This window comes from Aphelocoma coerulescens (genome assembly GCF_041296385.1).
Source record: "Aphelocoma coerulescens isolate FSJ_1873_10779 chromosome Z unlocalized genomic scaffold, UR_Acoe_1.0 ChrZ, whole genome shotgun sequence".
NCBI lineage: Eukaryota > Metazoa > Chordata > Aves > Passeriformes > Corvidae > Aphelocoma > Aphelocoma coerulescens.
Window position 1 is genome coordinate 68,579,187 of NW_027184085.1, and position 21,680 is coordinate 68,600,866.

Below are 21,680 nucleotides of genomic sequence, written 5' to 3' on the forward strand. Positions count from 1 at the left end.
CGCTTACTGAATTCCAGGCACTCACTGAGAGCTTTTAGTGGTTCAGTCCCGCAACGTGTGTTTAATTATTTAACAAAACTGAGTACAATGCATTTGGGAGACTTTTCTGACCATCCCAAACATATTCAGAAGCATTGAGTTTGTATCTTTAGCCATTCATTCACAGTCACGCTGCACAAAACCCTCCTTCATTTAGTTTTCTATTGCTCTGAAGACACCCCACACGCCCTCAGTCCTGTTTCCTTGAGATTATAGGGCCAAATAAAGAGTTCTAGTCATGTCATGAACACATACAAAATTCAGACCCAGATTCTCCTACTAGAGGAACAATTTTCTTCTGGGATAGAAGCTTCAGGAACCCTTAAAACACAATAATTAGATGATATATATGTAGCCAAATACACTTCAGCTCATCCATCACTATTATTTGTGTCTCTGGTCTTCAACTTCCAGTTTCAAAATCACATTTCAAATGTTGCAGTTATCAGTAACTGTGATTTCTGCCTTTTCAAGCTACTATGTTTACTTTCACATTATTTTGTCACATCTAGCGTGAAAACTTCACAAGGAGATTTCAAAGCTTAGCGTGCCCAAAAAAAGGAGCGTTTTCCACTCCCAGAAACATATTCCTGTTCTCTCCCACATATCTTGGTAGACTGTGTGAAAGTAATTTTCTTTCATATAGGGAAGATGTAAAAGAGCAAAAATACAAATCCTGTGTACAAAATGAAGAGGCAGGCTTCACCCTGGATATATTTTCCTTCCTTTCCTCCAAACCTAGAAAGACAATTCCTGTGCTCCTAGCTCCCTCTGCACCTTTGGATAGCAGTTCCAAAGCAAACATGTTCCCTGCTAACTTTTTTTAAAATTATTTTTAATTTCTCCACACTGCTTTGTGTAACAAACACTTTAAAAACTTAGGGAAATGTACCCCTGAAACCTCTGCAATGCCTAATTTTGCACACAAGCTGTGCAACACCCAAACTTATTCCCACCTGGGTATTCAACTGGAGAGAAACTAACTCATTGTGAAATGCATCACTCTTCTAAATAACTCAGGGTTTTGAAAGACCTGACCGCTATATAATCTTTTTCTACCACTTCTAGCTCACAGATGTGTTGACAGCTAAAAATGGTTAAAAGGTGACCACAGAAGGACAGAACTGATGGAACTGAGTTCTTCTATACTCTTTTTTCGATGCTTATTTTGTGTTTTCACTTAAAAATAAATAATTCAAATAAGAACCCACATATATGGCAAAAGGAGCACAGGTTGGCTGCAACCTTGCTCTATTTCATTAAACGCTTTAAAATTTTGTTTTCCTTTTTCATCCCTACAGACTTCTCATCCTTTCAGCAGAGCCACAACCACCTGAGAATTTACAGCTGCCTCCCACAGCATTCCTAAGGTCCTCACTGGCACACACAGAGCCTCATCTCCTCCTTAGTCACTAATGCTGAAATGTTTCTCTCAGCTAAAAGGATCAGACACGCGACTCCATTAAGAAAACTGCATGGCCAGAAAGAGTGCTATAAAAAGGCCAAAGACAAATGCAGCATCCTCTGTCCTGGAGAATAAGTGCATCTTTGACAGCACTGTCTGCAGAACTGGGTTATTTTCTTCCTAATAAGAAAGAGAATAATGAAGAAAAAAAAAAAAGCCCTTCTACCACTGGGTATTTTGGACAAGTTCACACCATACCCAAATGATGACACCCAAGCTGCTCATGTCACACCATCCCAACAGAACAAGCCATGCTAGACAGTCCAAGAGCAAATGACAGCTGGTCCTCTCTGCTTTCTGTTTATTCCTTGTCCATAATTCACCCCGAAAGCCTCACAGCCTGTTACAAGCAAGGGATCTCTCATGCCAAGAACTGTGCATGTCACACAATGGGCTGCATGTCAGCTCCAAGCTACAAAACTAAAAGAAATTTAAAGTTATTTAGTTGTTGTTCTTGTTATTATCATTTTTATTAATATTATTATTCTAACTGAGGGCACATAAGATGCATTCCAGCGAACAGAGAGACAGAGAGACTTCCTGGTGCATGGAACTCGCCTGTAGTTGCATCTCAGCATATCCCCCAATAGCAGAGAATCATGTTTTTAAACACACAGGATGTGGTGAATGGTGAGGGAATTTAACCAGAAAAACACACTTTGCCAGGTCACTTAACAAAACAAACCCAAACAAACCCCACAAAACAGTGAGTGGTTACTGCTGTTGGACAAAATTTTTTCCTAGGAGTAGGTTTTTAATTTCCATATTATTTTTAATTTGTAATTTAGACAGAAATTTTTACTTGCCATAGCCTGTCTTGAGGACTACAGCAGGTACAGCACACTTAGCAATTTCCTACCTGATGCCAAGCATTGCAAAAGCTACTCATCAGCAAGTAGCAATGACTTTCTCTGAGATGGGTATTTAATCAAAAAAAAATGTTCAGATGACAAGTGAACTGGATGTTATACATGCTTATGAGAAGATTGCTCCATAATACAAGCTATAATCCTCATCTGTGTCACTCTTTTCTTCCCCCTTCTCTAAAAAGGAGAGAAAAGTCCTAGCTGTAAAGTTAAAAAAAGATTTGTGGTTTTATTTTTGGGTGTGCCAAGCAGGCACAGCTTTTTCTTCCCTGATTTTGACAGACCAGCAACTGGTAAGGGGAAAGGACTTAAAACCAACCACAAGCGTTGTCAACAATAAAATACTCAGGACTAGCAGGCACTGGGGCTAATGAGTGACTTGTGGACCCACGACTCCTGTTCCAGTGTGCTTGCAAAATTAGCTCAGAGGCAGCTGGAATAGTCCCTGCTGCCATTCCTGCCAGCATCTTCCCTGCTCTTCATTTAACAGGCAAAAATCTGCGAAAGAATTTCAGGTTTAGAGGCTTCTTTGGAAGCATGTGGATGAAATCACTTATTGCTTGAAATCAGAAAGAGATAAGCAATTTATACTGTGACCTTAGAATTTCTTACTCCTTCTCCTGGCTTTTTTTTTTTTTTCCTTCAAATTTTGTTTGAGTTTTCAGTGCCTTTTCCTCGGTGGAATTCAGTGTGTTTAATCTTTTCCTTTCAGATATACACAGCTTTTGTACTCTCTTTTCCCTTCGACTCCTGCATCTCAGGCTCAAGCTTTGTTTCCCTTTGCTATAATTCTCTTTTTATGGGAAACTTCTCTTCCCCTCTTCACCCAGCTCCTCTCTCCTCCTGTACAAGACATACACAGAAGGCCTGAAATCAGTGGCTCAATTGACTCAACTAATGAGAAAACAGAGATTTGCAAATGTTTGTAAAGCTAAGTCTCTTTCTCACCCTCTGGGAAAAGAGCAAGACATTGGATTTTCACTGTATCCATGCTTTATTCTGTAGAAATCTCTTTCACATAAGCCTCCAGCTAGGAAGAAACACTTCCTAGGAAAAACTAAACCTCTGATGTTGTGACAATTGCAAGAGAGATCATTTCAACCCTCTGGTTGCCACAGAAGGGGGAGGACAGGTCCCCACCACGCTGCCCTTTTCCAGGCTGCTTTTAACAATTTTCCTCATGAAAGATTAAAAACCAGACAGAAACTTGCAGTTTCTGCATCTTCTGCTGATCTTGTTTCATCTTGGTGGTAGCTCCACGCTGCCCTTGTCCTGGGAGGGCACAATTAGCTGGAGAGATAGGCAGGAGAAGGACTGGCCTCTTGTCAGGCTGATGGTGCCATTTGGTGTTCCCAGCCAACCTGCAGCTCCTCTAAATCGTCATTTATTCTCCTGAATTAGTTCTTCACTCATTCTTGCAGAGTTAATGCCTTACAGAGGTGTTGGGGAGGGACGAGCTGGGCTCAGAGGCTGCCTGACCTTCTCACACAAGAAGAGCAGCCTCTGCAAACACAGAGAGCATTCTGACAAATATTTGTGCGTCAGAAAGTTGAGTTACACCCCTGCACAGACACACACACACACACAGCCTCTGCTTTCCTGTTCCAAAAACTACTTGGGAAAGTCAAACGAGCTTTAACAAGACTGGAAGATTCTGTCCCTTTTCAGAGTGATGACAAATGGTAATTCTTCCAAGGAAAGCAGAGTTTAGGCAAGATTGAAATTACACAGGCTTAGGGCTGACGCACAAGGCTGCCAATATGGATTTTTGCCCATTAAAAAGATGCACAAATGACAGGGATATGTGTTGGTGCACTCAGTCTCCCTTTTCACATAACGACCCAGCTTTATCACCCTGAAAGGATTTCTCTCTGCTTTTAGAAATATAAGAGATTTGACTTCTCTGATTCTGAAGCAGGAAACCTCATCACACTAAAAAACCCCCTCTATTTTGACTGTAATATTTGAAAGCAAGAGATGAAACAAGTAAGTGATGAAAGATTTAAAACACTGGGTGTGGGTTTGTTAAATCTGACTAGCTTCTAATAAGAAATAAAGGGCACAGAGAGCTCTATAAAAGACTCTTCCCTGTTCTTGCAAGCAGAGCCTGACCAATTTCTTACTCCAATTTTTGTATATTTCAATGAACCCTCAAGTGAGAAGAAAAAACACAAGAGGAGGTTGAAAAGAAGTACCACATCCACACCCCAAAGGTCTAGTCAAAATATTTACAATCAGGGAACCTGAGGAGACACAAAATGCATTTCTTTTTCTCCTTTAAGCATTGTGTCTCCATGCAATGAGAATCCTACATTTTTTTTTTGGTAGCATGTATTAAAAAGCTGCTGCTGTCTCCCATCCAGCTGCTTCCCCCACCCCCTCCCCCCTATCCCCAGAGAAAGCTGAATAAGAATCATGTCATCATGGGAAATCATGAATATTCCCATGCTTTTTCAATACTCTGGAGACATCCTGTAAATCGGCTTAAAGTATTTTAATGTCTGGCTTAAATATAAATATTTGTGTGTGTATATATATGTGTACATTCACAGTTTCTGGTGTGGTCCTAGAATACTGGGAGGAAACTGGGCTACTGATTCTTCCCAAACACAAGACATACGAGGTTTTGAAAGGAGACCAGTAAAAAAAAAAAAAAAATTAAAAACAAATCGAAATTCTCTTTCTCTACAAAAGCAGAAAAAAACCCTAAATTCAGAGTAGATTCTGCTTCAGATCACATCTAAGTTATTTATCGTACAAAGTTCCAAGACTTGCTTTATGCTTTTCATTACTTTTTTATGACTATTTATTGCTATTATTATTTTTATTTAATAATAGGCATTGAGAAACTCAGCCACTGCTGCAAATGTCAGGGAATGACTGCTTGCTAAATACTGCAATTTGTGCCTGTAATAAAAATGAACAAATCAACAGCACAGTAGCTGTGGTTTGGCACAGCTTTACTTTGGCTGCTTCTTCTGGATAGATCCCAGAGTTTAAAGACCTGCCAGGAGCCCTTATAAAGTGAACCAAGCTATAAAGCATAACACACTGGGGAAGAAAAAAGTTATTCTTGCCCAGGAAATGCTGTTGGCAACAGCGCAACGTCCTCATGCACACTTTTAAACACCCCTATACTGTTGCACAACACTCCGAGAATCTTTATTGTGATATAAAAATGTCTTTCAAAAATAACAGGATTAAACTTCCAGGCACAGATCCACAATCAGGTGTAAGCAACCACCACCCCATACATGCTCCTGGTTATCCTAAAGCATAGGATTTGTGGATATTACTCTTGTTCCTGAGAACAACTTTCAGCAATTCGAGACACAAGAGTATTCTAAGCTCCCTTTGGGGAGTCAGCAAAATACTCCAACAATTTGTGCTGAGTGACCATAAGCCAAGCTGCATCAGAGGAAAGTAGGAGCCAAAATTCTTCTGGTCACACCTGCTTGGGCAGGAGACTGTGAGAGCAGAGGACTCTGCCCTCGTGCCCTCTGTACTGGAGTTTGCATCACCACAGTGACACAAGACAAAGGGCACATAAAGACTGAAATCCAGGATTCGGTTCACTGCTAAAAAGTCATCTTTCTACTGATCTGTGTCCAAAAGACAGTGGGAAAATACCGCCCCTGAAAACATTCTAAATAATAAACCATTTGCTCTGTGCAGTGGGGTAGTGGATTTAATAGAGCAGACCTGCTGCAGGTGGCTGGAGTTTTACACATGGAATACCAGTCTCAGGGGACTGGTAGCCCAGTTCCAGGACCACATCAGATGTTGTGTTTCATCTTCCTACTGCTCCGTCTGGAAAGGTTCACAGGTCCAATAACTGGATTTTATCAGAGGCAGACAGCTATAGAAGGCAATTATTTCCCCCAGTGGGTAATGAAATAGATTCTGCTTACAGCACTGTTTCTGATAGGATGAGGCACTAGCATATACTGCAAAAAATGTTTGGTCAGAAAGCCTTGAAATGTCCCAGATGAGGTTTCCACCTTGCCAGTCTGTCCTCACAGAGTGTGCACGTCAAACCCACAAGACACAGCAACACCTTTTGTGAGCACCTTGACTTCCTAAAGGGATAGACCTTCAGCCTCAGCCACCTGGGATATTCACTGCCAGAATTCCCTCAGCCTTCAAAGACTTTGTCTCACTTCAGCTAATCCACTGAGATAAATGATAAGTTCCTCCATTATGTGTTTTTTCTTCCTTGTATCATTTAACAGCCCTTGTGTGCTGCTACACAGCTTCTGCCTCTTGTTACTTTCCATACTTTCTGTTGACTTTATGGGTGAGTGCCATGATCACCTGAAAAACGTCATTGTCAGCATGAAAAGTGCAATGCAAAGGGCCTTTTGTCCTAGAACGTGGGTAACCAAAATGAATTACAGGAGTTAGAACTGAGAGCTGCTGGTAGCTGCTATTGCCAAAAAGCCCTGAGGGGTGTGGGTGGAGAGACCCCCAAGGATAAGAGAGAAGGATGAGGCAAGGGGATGAAGTAGAGAAAGGTAACAAATCAAGGCAGAGGGAAATTGTAATCAGCCAGCAGTAACTCATCAATTTCAAAATACGAAACAAAATTCAGGCGAAAAGAAACCCCAACCAAAAAACAAAATTCAAAGCTTTTTCTGGAAGGGGGAATACATTTGTAAAACCACAAAAATTAACTGAGGATTGGCAAAGTTTAAAAATCAAGGAATGCTATTCTGTCCTTTTTAATGACCTCTTCAAAGCCCTTTCTGAAGTGAAGCTTTGGTCACAATCATTTTGTCTAGAAGACTGAGCCAACCTTGAAGCAGAATGAGCTGTGCGACTTCTTCAGCACAGGGAAGTGAAATGCAAAGCAAAGGAAAGACAAATCACTGTTGCCTCTGGCTATCACTCATTCCCTACCATTAAGGAAAACCCAGTGATTGATCACCACTGCTGAAAGGGGTAATAATCTACAAACAGATGTCAGGCAGGCTACCTGAAGTAAGACAGCATACCTGGTACTGCTTCAGAAGATATCCTGAAGGAATCTGGTCCTTCGACCATCACAGATAAACAATTCTGCTTCTGTCAGTTTACTGAAGTTATGGGCAGCATGCAAAGCTTTCTACATCTTTCTAGCAAGGTGTACCAGTATTAAAATATCAAACTATCACTTTCAGGTAGTCATATTCATTCTACAGACAATAAAACAGAGGTGGAAGGAAGTACTGCCTGGCTTTCTCCCACTTTCAGTGGCTGGAATAGGCTGGCAAATTTCCCTTTTTAACTGCTAGGCTGAATTTGCTCTCTCCAGAGGCCACGCTGCCACAGCAGCAATATTCAGTACAAATGAAGTGTAAAATTTAGTTAGTTTATGGAATAGCAGGGCTCTGTAGGACAATTTTTCCTCACTTTTTCAGAGCATCACATACCCTGAGCTGTGCCCTGAGCAACTTAACCAAAAGTGAGCACATTAAGGTCGGTTGTGAAACAAATGTCTCACAATCCAAAGCATCTCTGGACAGAGCCTTGTTTTCAAGCTGAGCTTGCACTGAGCACAGTTCATGTTCACTGCTGCTAAGCTTAAACTCCACTTCCCATTCCAGTCTGTCCATACATGCTCCCTAAAATTCCTTTTGGAATGAAACTGTTGGTTTCACCTGAAAACTGACAGATTTTCATTCTGAGAAGGGCAATGTGACCCCATGGACACCCAGATTCATTCAGACATTAAAAACGCCAGAAAACATCAGAAACTACCCAAAGCTCTTTTCTACAAGGAAGCTGCAGTTTCAGAACTGAGAGAGGATAGGAAAGGAAAAATATCTCTGTGTAGTAGAAAGAGATTTGCAAAGACTTACATTCAGTCCTGCTAAATTTGTTTGTCCTTGCTGAGCGAGGAGAGAGGTTGAGAATGTAAATATTTAACACGATCCAGGGGAGAAACACCAACCTTCTGTTGATTCCCACAAAATATTTATACAGCCACAACACATCGTGGGGAAGATCAGAGCGAGGCAGAATTTAACTTTTGCTTAAAGAAGAGGGCAGTTTGTTCACAGGATCTCTTTCTGCACTAATTTACCATTTTCTGGAAGACTATTTCTGTTCAAGATTTTTGTCTCCTGCTTTGAACCCCCACGTTTTCTCTGGTGGTAGACTCTCTGCTGGCTGCTCCAGCATGAAGCAGAGAAACTAAAAGATGAGAAAAGGGAGGGGTTTCAGCTTTTGCTTAATAGACCAACTGGCCCACACAACACACAGAACTGCTGTTTTCTAATGAGGTAGGACACACAGGTCTGTTTGCATTGCAGCTTGTGGCTGCTGTGTCTGTAAATCCAACGTATCTGTAACTCCGGGCTTAAACTGTTCCTTACACAGATGCAAGGATGCTGCTGAAAGGGGTTTTTTGCTGAAATTCTTGCAGATTTCTCACATATGTCTCCACTGCACACTGCCCAGGTAAGACGAAAGAGTTCTCTCCTCTGCCCTATTTACAAATGCCCAGAGAACCCTTGAACTCTCCTTGGCAACACTGATTGCACTCTGGTAAAGGCGAAGCTCTAGAAGTTGTCTGGGATTCATTGCTCAAACTGGAGCCAAGGATAATTCAAGTTTTCTTTAGCGTTATGCCTGCGACTAAGAAATGTGTTCAGTCCTAACACCAGTACTAAGATTTTATTCATAAGGATTCCCTTAAAAAATTAATTTAGTCACAAGCAGCACCAGGGCAGAATTGGTTTTAATATTACTTGTTACATTCAGAAAGGAAGGAAAATAGATTTTAAAAGAAAAGCTGTGTTCACATTTACAGGTTACTATATATATTCTACAGAATACACACAGAATAGAGAATATTCACATTACAACTGATCACTTGTAGACACCACGAGTTTATAAACCCCCTCAGTGAACAAACTTCAAGTATCCTCATCCTTCTGAAGTACAGATATTGAACACAGGCTCCTGGGGAGTCAACAGCACAGCTTTGAATTCTGTATTTCTAAGCACTGTTATGCTTCTATTGTTCTGTGTTGCTGCTTAAACATCTTGAGTATTACAAGGACTAATCAGCAGTTCAGAGATAAATAAATAATTCCTCTTTCTTTTCAGGTTAAATGAGACCCCGCCATTTTTACTATCCAAAACTTTAAAGTAGGACACACACCTTCATATGAAGACACACTTCCCAAACCATGTCCTCCGTTACCTCAAAATTTTTTCCAATATCCAGAGAGCAAGAGGGAACCACCACCTGCAAAAGTGCATATCAGCCTTTGATAGCTCTGGAAATCCTCTTGGCAACACATGAAGTCAGAGTCTCAAAATGCCCCCGTGGTCTGAGGCAGTTTGTTGGGTGACAAGAGGATGGGGGACAGTGCAGGTGCAGCCCTTCAGCCTCGATTAGGGCTGAGCTTTCATTTTGGCTTTCCAGAATCTGCCAGCACGTGAACACATGGACACCACGTGTTGCAAACTTGCAGCAATACTCCTCTGGAAGGCCACAGCTACGTGGTGATAGTGGCATGAGAGCCAGAGATGATCTGCTTCTTGTTTCTTAATGGTTGTGCTAATATATGAAATATTTTCCAGATAGGAATAATAAGTTAACTCCTCAGCCTAGGGGCATTTATGATCCAATACAATAAAGCAACAGGGTGTAAATTAGAGGGAAATATGACAACTCATTTAGGCAAATGGTGCTCACAACGAGATAATTCGCCTTCTATAGTGCTAGAGTAATTATCGATGAGGTGGGACTGGTGCTTAACTAAAATGGACAGTCAGCTCTAATTATGCACAGCTAATGCTGAAAACTACTGAACAAGGGGTCGAGGATAGCTCTTCCAAGTGGAATCACAGCAAGGCTGAGGTTGGAAAGGACCTGCAAAGGTCATCCTGTCCCTCTCCACTGCACCAGCAAAAACTTTCTGAGGACAATGTAATGAACAGCTTCCCACATTTGGCAAAACAAATGAAAACAGAGATGATTACGAGAGACTCGGTCAAAGGATGGAATGAGACAGGCCTGAATGGTCAGAGAGATGATACAAGTGGATACAACACACTGCAGAAGAGAGGCATCAAGCAGGCAAAGTTATGTGGGACTTTGAAGAGGATTTAAATTCGGTTCCATGGAGGCATCCAAAGAGAAGGTGGCAAATCAGTGTCAAGGACTGCTGTGCCCAGTGGGAAAAACAAGGTTAGAGCAATCTACAGTCAATTGCTTGTAGGGCAGCATTCAAATTCACTGCTTACTACCCATTACCTCGCTTAAGAGAACAAAAACAGGTTTCAGTTTGTGTTTAGTGGCGGCAGTCACAGCAAAGAAAAACAAGGATTTGTTTTGTCCCCATGTTCCAGGGTGATCCTCAGCCGTGTGGACAGGACTCACCAGTTTAACAGGTGAAACATGAAGCTAATCTGGAACAGGGGCTTCAGAGAGAAGTAAAAGGAGTGATGGAGATGGTCCCAGTGGAGACTGGCAGCCACCACATGGTGCCATAACCTGACCACTGGGTAAAAGTTAAAATGCAGGATAAAATCCCAGTGCAGGAGTGAAATATGGTACAACTCTTCTCCTGTACTAGCTTTCTATAAATTACCAATTCTAAAAAGCTTCAGACTGCCTGGGCTGTAACAGCTTCACAACAGTATATATTTATTTGTGTTTACTGTTCCTAATAAATATCACAGTCAATGAAAGCTTTATGCCAGTTGTAGGACAACACCCACTCTCCCCCTTCCCCTACCCAAGGTTTTATTGCTGGGCATGACACCATGTGCTGTGGAAAACCCTTTGGCCAGCACAGGTCATCCCCCAAAAACCTACAACCTACTCACTGTGGGGGCAGGAGGCAGGGGAGGCACAGAGAGCAAAAACCTCAACAACACCAGTCCAGCCACAAAACAAAACCTCAGCAACTTATGGGCTTCTACACTAAAGGAAATCACCTCCACTCCAGCCAGACCCAGCGCAAATAGGCAAGGCTGGTTGGCCAGCCACAGGTGTGTTTACAGCAGCCTCTCTCAGGATGATTTTGAACACTGTAGAGTCAGACCTCAAACTCCCTCCAACAGTCAGAACACAAATTGTAGCTTGGAAAGGGAGGGGATTCCAGGTCATGCCTACAGACCCCATGATCAGATCTATAACACAGTGAAGATTATGGATCTGAAACTTTACTAAAGCCCTGCATGGCACTGGAAGATCCCTGAGAAGAAAAATGTCCCCCTGAATGCTCTTTTCCAAAGGGCTTGAGAGACTGGTTTAAAGTGTATTGCTCAAAGTTAAAAGTGTTTAACCCAGAGAATTCTATGTGAAAACATGAGCCCAGTAGTTCCTGAAGGTTGCTGCAGCAGTCACCTGCATGGTGTACCCTGTATTTGTAAGCTTGGGTTATTTCTGCTCAGGACATTCAGTGAGTGAAGGATGAGTCTCTCTCAGAACAGATTCAAATTCAGTCATCGCTGCATAACTCTACCTACTTTTATCTAAATAACCCCAGGCTTTTGGGCAGCTATTCAACCACCTAAATTAGCATGAGAGGATGGTTCCTATCTGTAACCAGTCTGGCACTAGCAAATGTACTCCTGTAAGCAGCTGGGATGCAGAAAAGATTATTGTTTTCCTTCGAAGTTCTGCTTTAATTAATATCAGGTTTATTTTTTCCTCTTTTTTTCTTCTTTGATAACTGCAATTTTCAAGAATGAATTGAGCCTGCTTCTTTTTCCTCTTCCTAAAAGATCTTGAAGGTTGTCCTACAGAATGTTGAGGATCTCACAGATCTGAGAAAGCATCTCTGCCTCTCCCCTTCTGGCTCACAGGCCAGTTTGTAATCCTTTATTGATATTAAATATACAAACACCTTCCAGCAAGGATTTCCATTTAAAACATTCATATATCTTAGAGAAAAAAAATCTGAATAGTCATCAGATTCACTGATTAAACAGTGAGGAAACAGAGCACCGGCAAATTACTTAAAAGTAATCAGGCTCAATTTAAACACAAGACAAATATTTGGACTGGGCAACAGACACCTAACAGTTAAGATCAACCAAGTAAAATAAAATGTCCGGAAGCCTAGGAATTTAAGTAGCTACCTAAGTTTTACCTGATGACATGTAAGTATTTTTCCCCTTGGCATCATATTTCTCACTGTTCATTACGAGTAGATTAAATTAAAAACCATTCCTAACAGGGGCACTGAATTATTTCAGATTATAATGCTATGCATTTCAAAAGTGCCTTGACTCCCATGCCTCAGCTAATCCCTTCCAAATGCATTTTCAGATAAGAATACTAAGACTCAGATACTCCACAAGGAAGCAGAGGTGGAGATGAGAAGACTCAAAAACCAGTGAAGGCCCAGTGAAGACCTTGCTGCAAAGACTTGGTCAGCAGCAGAAAAACCTACAGCACTCCTAATTTTCCTCACTATGGAAATAATCTCTCTGCAGACAAAGGGGAATGACTAAAGAAAAAGTTCTTCCTAAGGTTGTTCCTAAGCAGAGGAATCCAGCCCAGACAGGCTTTCAGATAAGCACCAATGGACAATGGCCAAGGTCACAAAATGCACTGGTTTGGCTTCTAAAAGCTGTGAGATTTCCTGTCCCATGTTACACCACTGAATCACCTCCTCACTCAATTTTTTTTGTGGGATTTTCAAAGCTTAAATATCAGATATCACATATGAAAACTGCATTTTTCATCCTTCTAGCCAGAAACTCACCATGACTAATATCACCAAAATATAATAAATTAGATACTGGAAGTGCTCCTGTAATTGGCTTTTGCATCACTGAAACTTTGGGGATATAAATGATGCTCAATAACTACTTTGATTCTTATTTCCATTGTTTACAGTTTTCTTTTGAAACTTACAGTGAATGATTCTTTGCCACTAGTAAAAGTTATATAGGGTGGGAGAGGAAAATAACTCCTTTGTGATAAAATGTTTCAATGGGAGAAAAAAAAATCCTTTCAAAAAGACAATTTCCTCAACTTATTATTCAAGTTTTTTACAGTGGCTTACATGGAAACCAATTAGTTTTAATCTCCATTTAATTTTATGGAATGCCTCCAGAAGAGCTCTTAACACAAAGCTAAAGCTCCAATAAGGACAGTGCAAAGATGATGAGAACTCTGCTAATATTATCCTCACAGAGATAGCAGAATTGCAATTCTTATGTGTTTCTGATAAAAAGTATTATGGGCATAGTGTTCAAAACTGTCCAGAAATTGCTCTTAGAGTTTACATTGGTCGTGTCTGCATGAGAGAAAATTTCCTTACACAGTCACTGAGGTGCAGACAGCAGAATTCAATCCAAAAAGGGGCAGAAATACAAGGTAAAACTCACTTACAGCTCCAGAAAGCAAAAGGAAAATATAAAACTTCATTTTGAATAATCACTAGGACTAAAATACTGTGTTAAACGTGAATACTTTTAAATCACAGGTATTCAAATTTAGAAATCTCCCTCCTTCTTTTAAACACCTGGTGGAATGAAAATCTACTTTCTGAAGACTGGCTGGAGTTATACTGATTATTCATCTAGCAAAGCCCACTGAAATTCTCTGGTGTTTTTTGCTAGCTTTGACCTGTGAGTGAGCTGAGAAAGGACTATTTCTCTGCAAATGAGTAACAACTCTGCACCTCCCCTGCCCCTGCTGCCCAAAACCCCGCTCTCCCAAACCTCCAAAATGAGGCGAAATCAGCTTGCAATACACCTGCTCAAGGGTATTTCAGAAATTCTTAGGCAATGGCATTTTAAAACTGTTCACATAATACATTAAATAAGGGGAGATTGCTAAAATTGATGGAAGCAATCTTAAAATTTAATGCAGATTCCTTAAGCCAGCAGCTTCAGTGCTGGGGACCAAATATTAATTTATGAAAAAACAGAAGAGCATTTCAAATGAGACAAAGGACTAACAGATATTCATGCATATTACCACATGGTAATATCAGGGACAGATTCGTTCATAATTTCAATTTAATACTGAATTTAAAGACAGGTGGACTCTTTTGCCATCACTTCTTTCAAGTATGCCTTGTTTTCTTTGTCAGTTCACACTGGGTACGAGCTTTTTTGGCTACAAGCTGCTTTATAAATAGCCCCCTCATCCTTTCTGTGTATTTTGAGATACCAGGATGTCAAGCACTGGGTTTCACCAGCAGGAATAAGTCTGACATTGCTAATCTGTGGTATAAGCAAATCAAACTGAGTGACAGCTACAAGAGGAAGCTGGTTGTTAGGAAATAAACATGCTAGTAATCATAATTTTTCAGAACAGAGCATAACAAATGCACTGTTGCTAGATGGGAATTCATTACAACATCCATATACTAAAAAAAATAAGGATGGGAAGGTGCAGATTTCAGTTCAAGAGCCGAGGAAGGTCCCAGGATCAGGAATTTATGAGGTGATATTCAGCAAGCCAAATGGGCCATGGTTGCCCCATATTAGTCAAATTTCATCAGTGTCAGGGCTACATTCCCTTTAACCATGGTGCTGATCCTTGTTCCCTCCTTTCCACTGGTCACTCACAGTGGTCCAGCTTTGGGTGCTGAATTATCCCCCAAACTGGTCCTCGTGGAGACCAAACAAGGAGTTTTCCACTGGCACATCTCTCTGAGACACAATCAGAGAAGTATCACTGTGATCACTACAGCAGTGCATGCTGATGTCCAAGCATGGGGACAAACAAAAAAGGGTGGCCAAAATCCTTGTCCCAAGCTGCTCAGAGTGTTCAGGCTGACACTGAAGAGAGAAGAGGAAAACACAAAAGCAGAGTGATGAAGTTGGCAAATACATTGGTTCTGCCAGCTACATTTTAGCAGGGGAAGGCTATCAAGGAAGGAAAAAATGTGAGGTAAATACTGGCAAAATGGGTAAAAAACCAGCAAAGTGCAAGAGCTTAAGGAAGGAAAAAAGGTTAAGATAAGGAAGTCTGGAAGGATGCTAAAGTGCCCGGGTGTGGACATATTCCAGGTTACAAACAGGCATGTCTGAGGCAGATCTAACAGTGGTTTCATTGTAATTAAGTGTTGTGGGAATGAACAAGGCCTTCTAACACTGTTTGGAATGAATATCACATAAAAAAGGGAGTTTTTTCAGGGTGAAAGCAAGTACTGAGACACCAGTATTTTTAACATACAAGAATCCCCATTTTGAGAGTTTACCTAAAAGAGCTTGGCCAAGTCATGCCAGGCTTCAGAAATAAACAACTTCTTCTCTTTTGCCTCCCTCCTCTTCCCTCTAAACCCTGACAAAACCACAATGACTTTGACTGCCATCAGGACAGAGAGAATTTTATATTAAACAATTGCCCTGGGCCACTCAGCCGAATTAAGTCAAAGGGACTGCTGGCAGGCTTAAAATAGGCACGTGTTTAAGAGCTTTGCTGGCTTTGTTGCTGCAGTGAAGGAAAAGGAAAAAAAAGAAGCTGCAGATGCATAAATTTGAAATTGAAAATATCATCAATATCTCCAAGACACAAAGTATAATTAGATTTAGTAATTAATTCTGGTCTACATTGCCTTGCACAAAGCTTAACTGAGAGCAGAGTGAGAGAGATACCAGACACTCTTTTTCCCTTCCTGTTGCTTTGTATTGCTGTGAAAACAGGCTCAGCAATCACAGGAAAGAAAGATACGAGATTCTGTGCTGTGTGGAGGGATGTATCATAGTAAGGATACCAAAAAATATCTACAGCACAGCGCCAAGGGGACTGACACAGCGAGGATGACACGGGAGCAAAGCAAGAACTCCTTGATAAGCATTCTTATTATCACTTTGGTGGTTTTCAGCACTTGGATTTTGTGACAGGCCCTCCTGCACTGTGTCACAAATAATTTCCCTCCCTTTCAGACTGAGGGTCTAAGCAGCAGCAGCATTTCTTCCTGCCAGCTTCCATAAGGAAAGCAGGACACCCTCCTGGCAGCAGAAATCTGCTGTGCCCACTTTTGTGATGCTCTCAGGTACTTTTCATTGGTCTATAACCTGTTTTATTTTAAGGGAAGGAGGCCCACAATGGCTCTTCTGGGCCTGCTCCAGCTAGCTAGAGTCATCTTTAGGGTAATATTTGATCAATGCTGATCTGAGGATGAATCCACTCAGAACAACTTTCAGAAACAGCCCCCCTAAAATTTGCATCAAGAGACCCTGGAGAATTGCAAAGAACACACTAGGCAGATGTGTTTGCAAATGTAGGTTAAGTTTCTGCTACTACAGACATCAGACATCCCTGAAGGACTTTGTATCTACTGCAGAGAAGAAGAGTCTCTACTAATTCATGCAAAGAGAAAGTGGCTCTGCTAACACAAATGCCACAACAGCTACAATTATCTTGATTTGTTTTAATAGGCATTATTTGCAAAACCATATTTTGATAGATCCAAACAGCTCTCAGCCTAATTACAGGCATTTTAAATGGAAGATATTACTCACCCTCTTAGAGCTCAGGCCTGCGAGCCACTAGGCAGTGGCTCAAATATGCTTGAACCCCTGCCATGGATGGAGCCTGTCCATAAGGGCAAGTGGAGACCTCACAGAAGTCGTGGGCTTGATGCAGAATTTGTGAAATCCTGTGGCCTGTGATGAGCGAGAGATCAGAACAAATATTAGACAAGGTCCCTTCTGACCGGGAGACCTGGCAGCCAGCTGATCTGTGTGTTCCCAGGTGAGTCTGGTGCCTGTAACCCTCACACACAAGCACCCTACCCCCTGGAAGTTTCAGAGCAGACACTGCACAGCCCGAGATGCCATCACAATAATAATTATTGCAGAGAGACAGGCTGCAGTTTGCCTCATCAGCCTTGCAAACAGCACCAGACTAAGCCATTAGCAATTAATTAAAGATCAATGACATGTAAAACCCTAAGGAACACACACACAGTTAGCAAATGTATTTAGGTAAAGCAAACCACAGACCCACAAGTTGTTGTCTGACACCACTCTCCACCTCATCCCACTCCCTTTACAAGCCAAGGGGGCTGCAGGAGGGTTACCTACAGAGTCCCACTTGGCAAAGCACCTTTCCAACACCGTGCACTGGTCCAAAGCCCACGGACATGAGTCATTGTGAGAGTTTTCCTGTTTATTTCAACGGACCTTGGACGGGCTGTAAGCACCCTTGCCAAAACAAGTCATCTCTAATGGATGAATATACCCTGCTTTCACTGGTTTGATGACTTCGGAATGGCTGGATTGCCCTGTACGGTCTAGGGTTGAGATACTACTTGGTAAACATCCTGCATGAACCATCAGCAGCCCAAGAGGGTGCAACACAGGGTTATATTTAAGTTTAAACAATTGCTTTGCATTGAAAGTTAAACTCCTCTGACATGTGCAAGTACATTACTGAGTAGTTTCATAAACCTTTACATCTGCAAAGAGCCATATGACCCCCGGAAATTAAAAGGAAAAAGATTTTTTTTTTTTTTTTAAAAGGCTAAAGGATACAGAATTCCTAGGCTGAATCCCAGAAATGGCTAGTTTGTCACAGCCTCTGGAACAGAAAGAGGCTGTATTTCTTTCCTCCCCGATTCCAAAGTCCCGAAGGTAATTCTGCCTGAAAGAGCCTTCAGCTAGATCGCTTCTCGCTGGACATTATTACTCTTTAAATGGCTTCACGTCATTTTCTCTAAGGAAAGAGTTAAATCCAACCCTCACCTGTGCTACTGGAAAACGACGAAGACAACAATATCAGGAAGAAGAAGAATAACAAGAAGAAAGAAGCGGGAATTTATTCCCGTACAGAAAACGCAAGCCTCCCTCCCCCCCAGAGTCACGCATTTTCATTTCCATGTGTCCAGTTACACTTACTGCCTCCACCTGGACCCTCAGCCGTCCTTCCAAAAACGCGGACGAAGCAGCCTCAAACAGCCAAGAGCCCACGAGCAGCAGCCGCCAAGACCCCGAGCGACACACGAACCGTGCCTTCGGTTCGGCTGTCGCCACAGGACCTCGCTGCCATCAACCCCTCCTTCTTCTCCACCTCCTCCTCCTCCTCCTCCTCCTCCTCCTCCTCCTCCTCCTCCCCTGGCGGTACCCGCGGAGCAGCAGCGACACAAAGGAGCGCCCGGGTAGCGACAGCTCCCTGCGAGCCCCGGCGGCCGGAGCGCTGCGAGAAACCAAGGGATTCATCATTTTCTGGTCACACGGGAGTTAAAAAACCTCTAAGCAGCCCTTTCTCGATAGTCCGAGACGGCGGGGGGAAAGCTGCACCTCCGGAGCTCCCGTGCTGATGCCAATGAAAACGTCCGAGTTGCTGAGAGTCAGCTGGAGCTGCATGGAAAATGACAGCTCCAAGTTCCAAAGATAGCGATAGATAAACCTGAGGGCTAGTATTTTTCCTTGCCTAGCCACAGTTCTCCGTTTCACTGCCTCTGTCGTGCTTGCTTTGTTCGAAAATAAGGAATGCTGCAGGGCTGGGATGGGATTTCGTGAAATTGCTGCGTTCCCTGAATACAACCGCACTTAAATCACTGGGATGTACTAAAATTTTACTTGCAGCCCACAGGAACAGGGAGGGGTTGTCCTTGGTTTGCTTTCCTGCCAGTGAAGCAAAAAAAAGCCCACCTGTATGTGCACCTGGAGGTTCACCCCTGGTGACACAGCTGCACTTCCAGGTGGAAATGAAAACAGCACACAGGAGCTACCTGCAACTAAAATTAAAAGGGACAGCCCGGCAGGGGTTGTCCAAGTCACCCAGCACACCTTAGCAGGAGGCAGGTGAGGTAAATTAAGGAGAAATGTAGTGTTCACTGCAGTGGGAACATCAATGAAGTCACTTGGGTCCCAGCCTTGCAAACAGATCTGCAGCCACAGCTCCTGGGCACCTTGGAGATCTTGTTGGAATGGGTGTCTCACCTCCTGGAGAAGAAGCTTAAACCAGTGTCTAGTGTATAAATCAAACCAATGTGTATCAATGTGGTTTGATTCACTATGCTTTTCTCCACTGTATGGAGAGATAGGTGCCACCTTTCTGGGAGCAGATCTTCAGGGAATGTTCAGGGAATGTCATAGCTAAGGAAAAAACCCAAATCAAAACAAAATACAACAACAACAAAAACACCAAAAGCAAAACCAACAAGAAAAAAATGCAGCCAGATCACCTTGTTGAACTGGACCCTGGGTTAAATATCCCTGGGAAGGACTCAGGAATGGGAGAAAGGAAGTGAGTGTGTGCAGTTGTGTCTGATTTCAGTGAGGTCTGTGTATGACTGGGAGGAATTTAGTTTTTGTTCTTGCAATCAACCATATGTGTCCCAGAAGGCAGCACTGAGGGAAAATGAGGAAGGTCTGGAGTGCCCTCAGTCCCTGCAGTTCATTCCATGGACAAGACAGACAGCTGAGAGTATTTGTCTCCTGTGGGAACTCATTTTAGCCTTTGGACAGCCTGATCATGTGCAGTTTATCTCTGGAAGATCCAAACCAAGTTCTGACTTGATCTCAAATGCTACAAGAGTTGAGGATAGAGGGCAGAGAATAGTTTTGTTGTCCTTACCAGGATTTTTTTTTTTTTTTTTTTTTTTTTTTGCCAAAGCAGCTCAAATCATCATTCAGGTGGGGTTCCCCACATGGAAACTGTTCTGTTCTCACAGCTCCAGCCCTGACTTTCAAAAACTCAGGTTTGGATATACAAGGCAAAGCAGCTTCACAAGAATGGGATGGAGCTTTCTTGCCAGCAGGGCATGATGGAAGAGAGATTGGTATTGGTAGATATAAGAGATATTGGTAGAGTATAAAGCAAAACTGCCTAGAAAGTGACACTGCCACTGAAATTAAAAAAAAAAAAAACAAACAAAAAACCAAACCAAATATGATCTTGTAAACACTTGCACATGGGGCTTTGTTTACTTCCATGTCTGGTTAATCCAGATGGCCATGTGATTACAGCTGAATCTGAGATTGTGTATTGCAGGCCAGTTTGGGCAGGAAGACACTGCTGTGCCTGGAGTGCTGTTCTTAAAGAAATGAGACATTTTCTTGTGTGTCTTGTGTACAGTTTGACAACACAAAGAAAGAGTCAGAGAAGCAGAACATATAAGCAAGTAAGCCTGGCGGGTACTTGTTTTTTATGGTTACTGGAAGAAGATGGGACATTGTGTACGTGCTTTTTAATTGGCCAGAAATAGGAAATAAACCCATCTTGTATTCAAGATTTTTTTACATTACAGGGATAGTGCATTACAAGGTTTTGCACTCCTGCCAATACCCACTGTCAAAAGAGTAAATTGCCAGTTTTCACGAAGTTGCATATTGCTCCATAAATATATATATTCAGCAGGGACATATGCCTTCTCATTTTAATATCTGTGCTGTACTTTAGCACATTTGATTAGAGAGATGCATGTGCTGGGAGACTGCTGCATTTCTTATATTCAAAAAGAAGAAAAAACCCTCCTCTAATTTATATATGATGCATCCTTTCTTGCTTTTGGAAGATGAAGGAGAGCCTGTGCCACCAACACTCCCTACTGACACATTCCCACCTCCTATCCCTGTGTCCAAACTGATGAAGAGAGAGCTTCCCCTCCCTTAAAAGCGTAAAACAGCAAAGCCACTGGAAGGTTTTGGCAGCACAGCCCTGATGGAAAAGCTCCATCTCAATCACAAAAGCCATGCAATAGACAAAAGCTATTATGGAAATCGTGTTATCATTCACTTTACAAAATAAATGGGGAAAAAACTTATCTGGCACTGGTTACAGAAGAAAACCTCCACGGTCTGACAGAAAAAGGAACAAGAGATTCATCAACTCTAAAATGATTAAGAAGTTTGGTTTTAGCTTCCTTTTTTTTTTTTTTTTTCTTCCCAAAACAGGCCTTACTAAAATAAAACAAAGGCAAAATGCTCTGACAGCTCTGCCAGTCTCTGCCAGCTCTGTATTTTGGGAAACAGGGTGAATCCACATGACCTCTGTTCTCCCTATCTTTGAGATAATGCTGTTACATTTTAGAAGAGCACTTGAGCTATGGTTGACAAGTACACTATGCAGCTCTCTTATTGCAAAACCTCAGTGAGGGAAAAACCTGGGCCCTCTGAAACCATCTCAAATCACAGAAGAAAAGCGAGTGGCACTTGCTGATACAGAGGTAGTTCAGACCTTTTATTTAACAGTAACCTGTGGCACAGTTAGAAGTTTGGCTGTAGCAGTGTGAACTGCAGAAAGTACAGAAGTTTTGGTCTCTAGAGCCCTGTTCTTCTGCTAATGGTGATGAAAAACACTGTGGATCGATGATCTGGCTGAACTTACCTCAAGTTCTCTGCAATAAAAACGGCACAGGTCTCCCTCCCGGGAAATCTTGGATAGTTTCAGA

At 42.1% G+C, this 21,680-nt stretch overlaps 1 protein-coding gene across 1 annotated transcript in view; it reads right to left on the minus strand.

Annotated features, from left to right (window-relative positions):
• Positions 1 to 18,338, minus strand: part of MARCHF3 (membrane associated ring-CH-type finger 3) — a 58,540-nt gene extending 40,202 nt beyond the window's left edge. Inside the window, exons 1-2 of the mRNA XM_069001192.1 lie at positions 18,181 to 18,338; positions 16,804 to 16,947 (exon numbers count right to left, since the gene is read on the minus strand). The gene's annotated coding sequence lies outside the window, so the exon portion shown is untranslated. The remainder of the gene's footprint in view (positions 1 to 16,803; positions 16,948 to 18,180) is intronic.
• Positions 18,339 to 21,680: the final 3,342 nt, after the last annotated feature.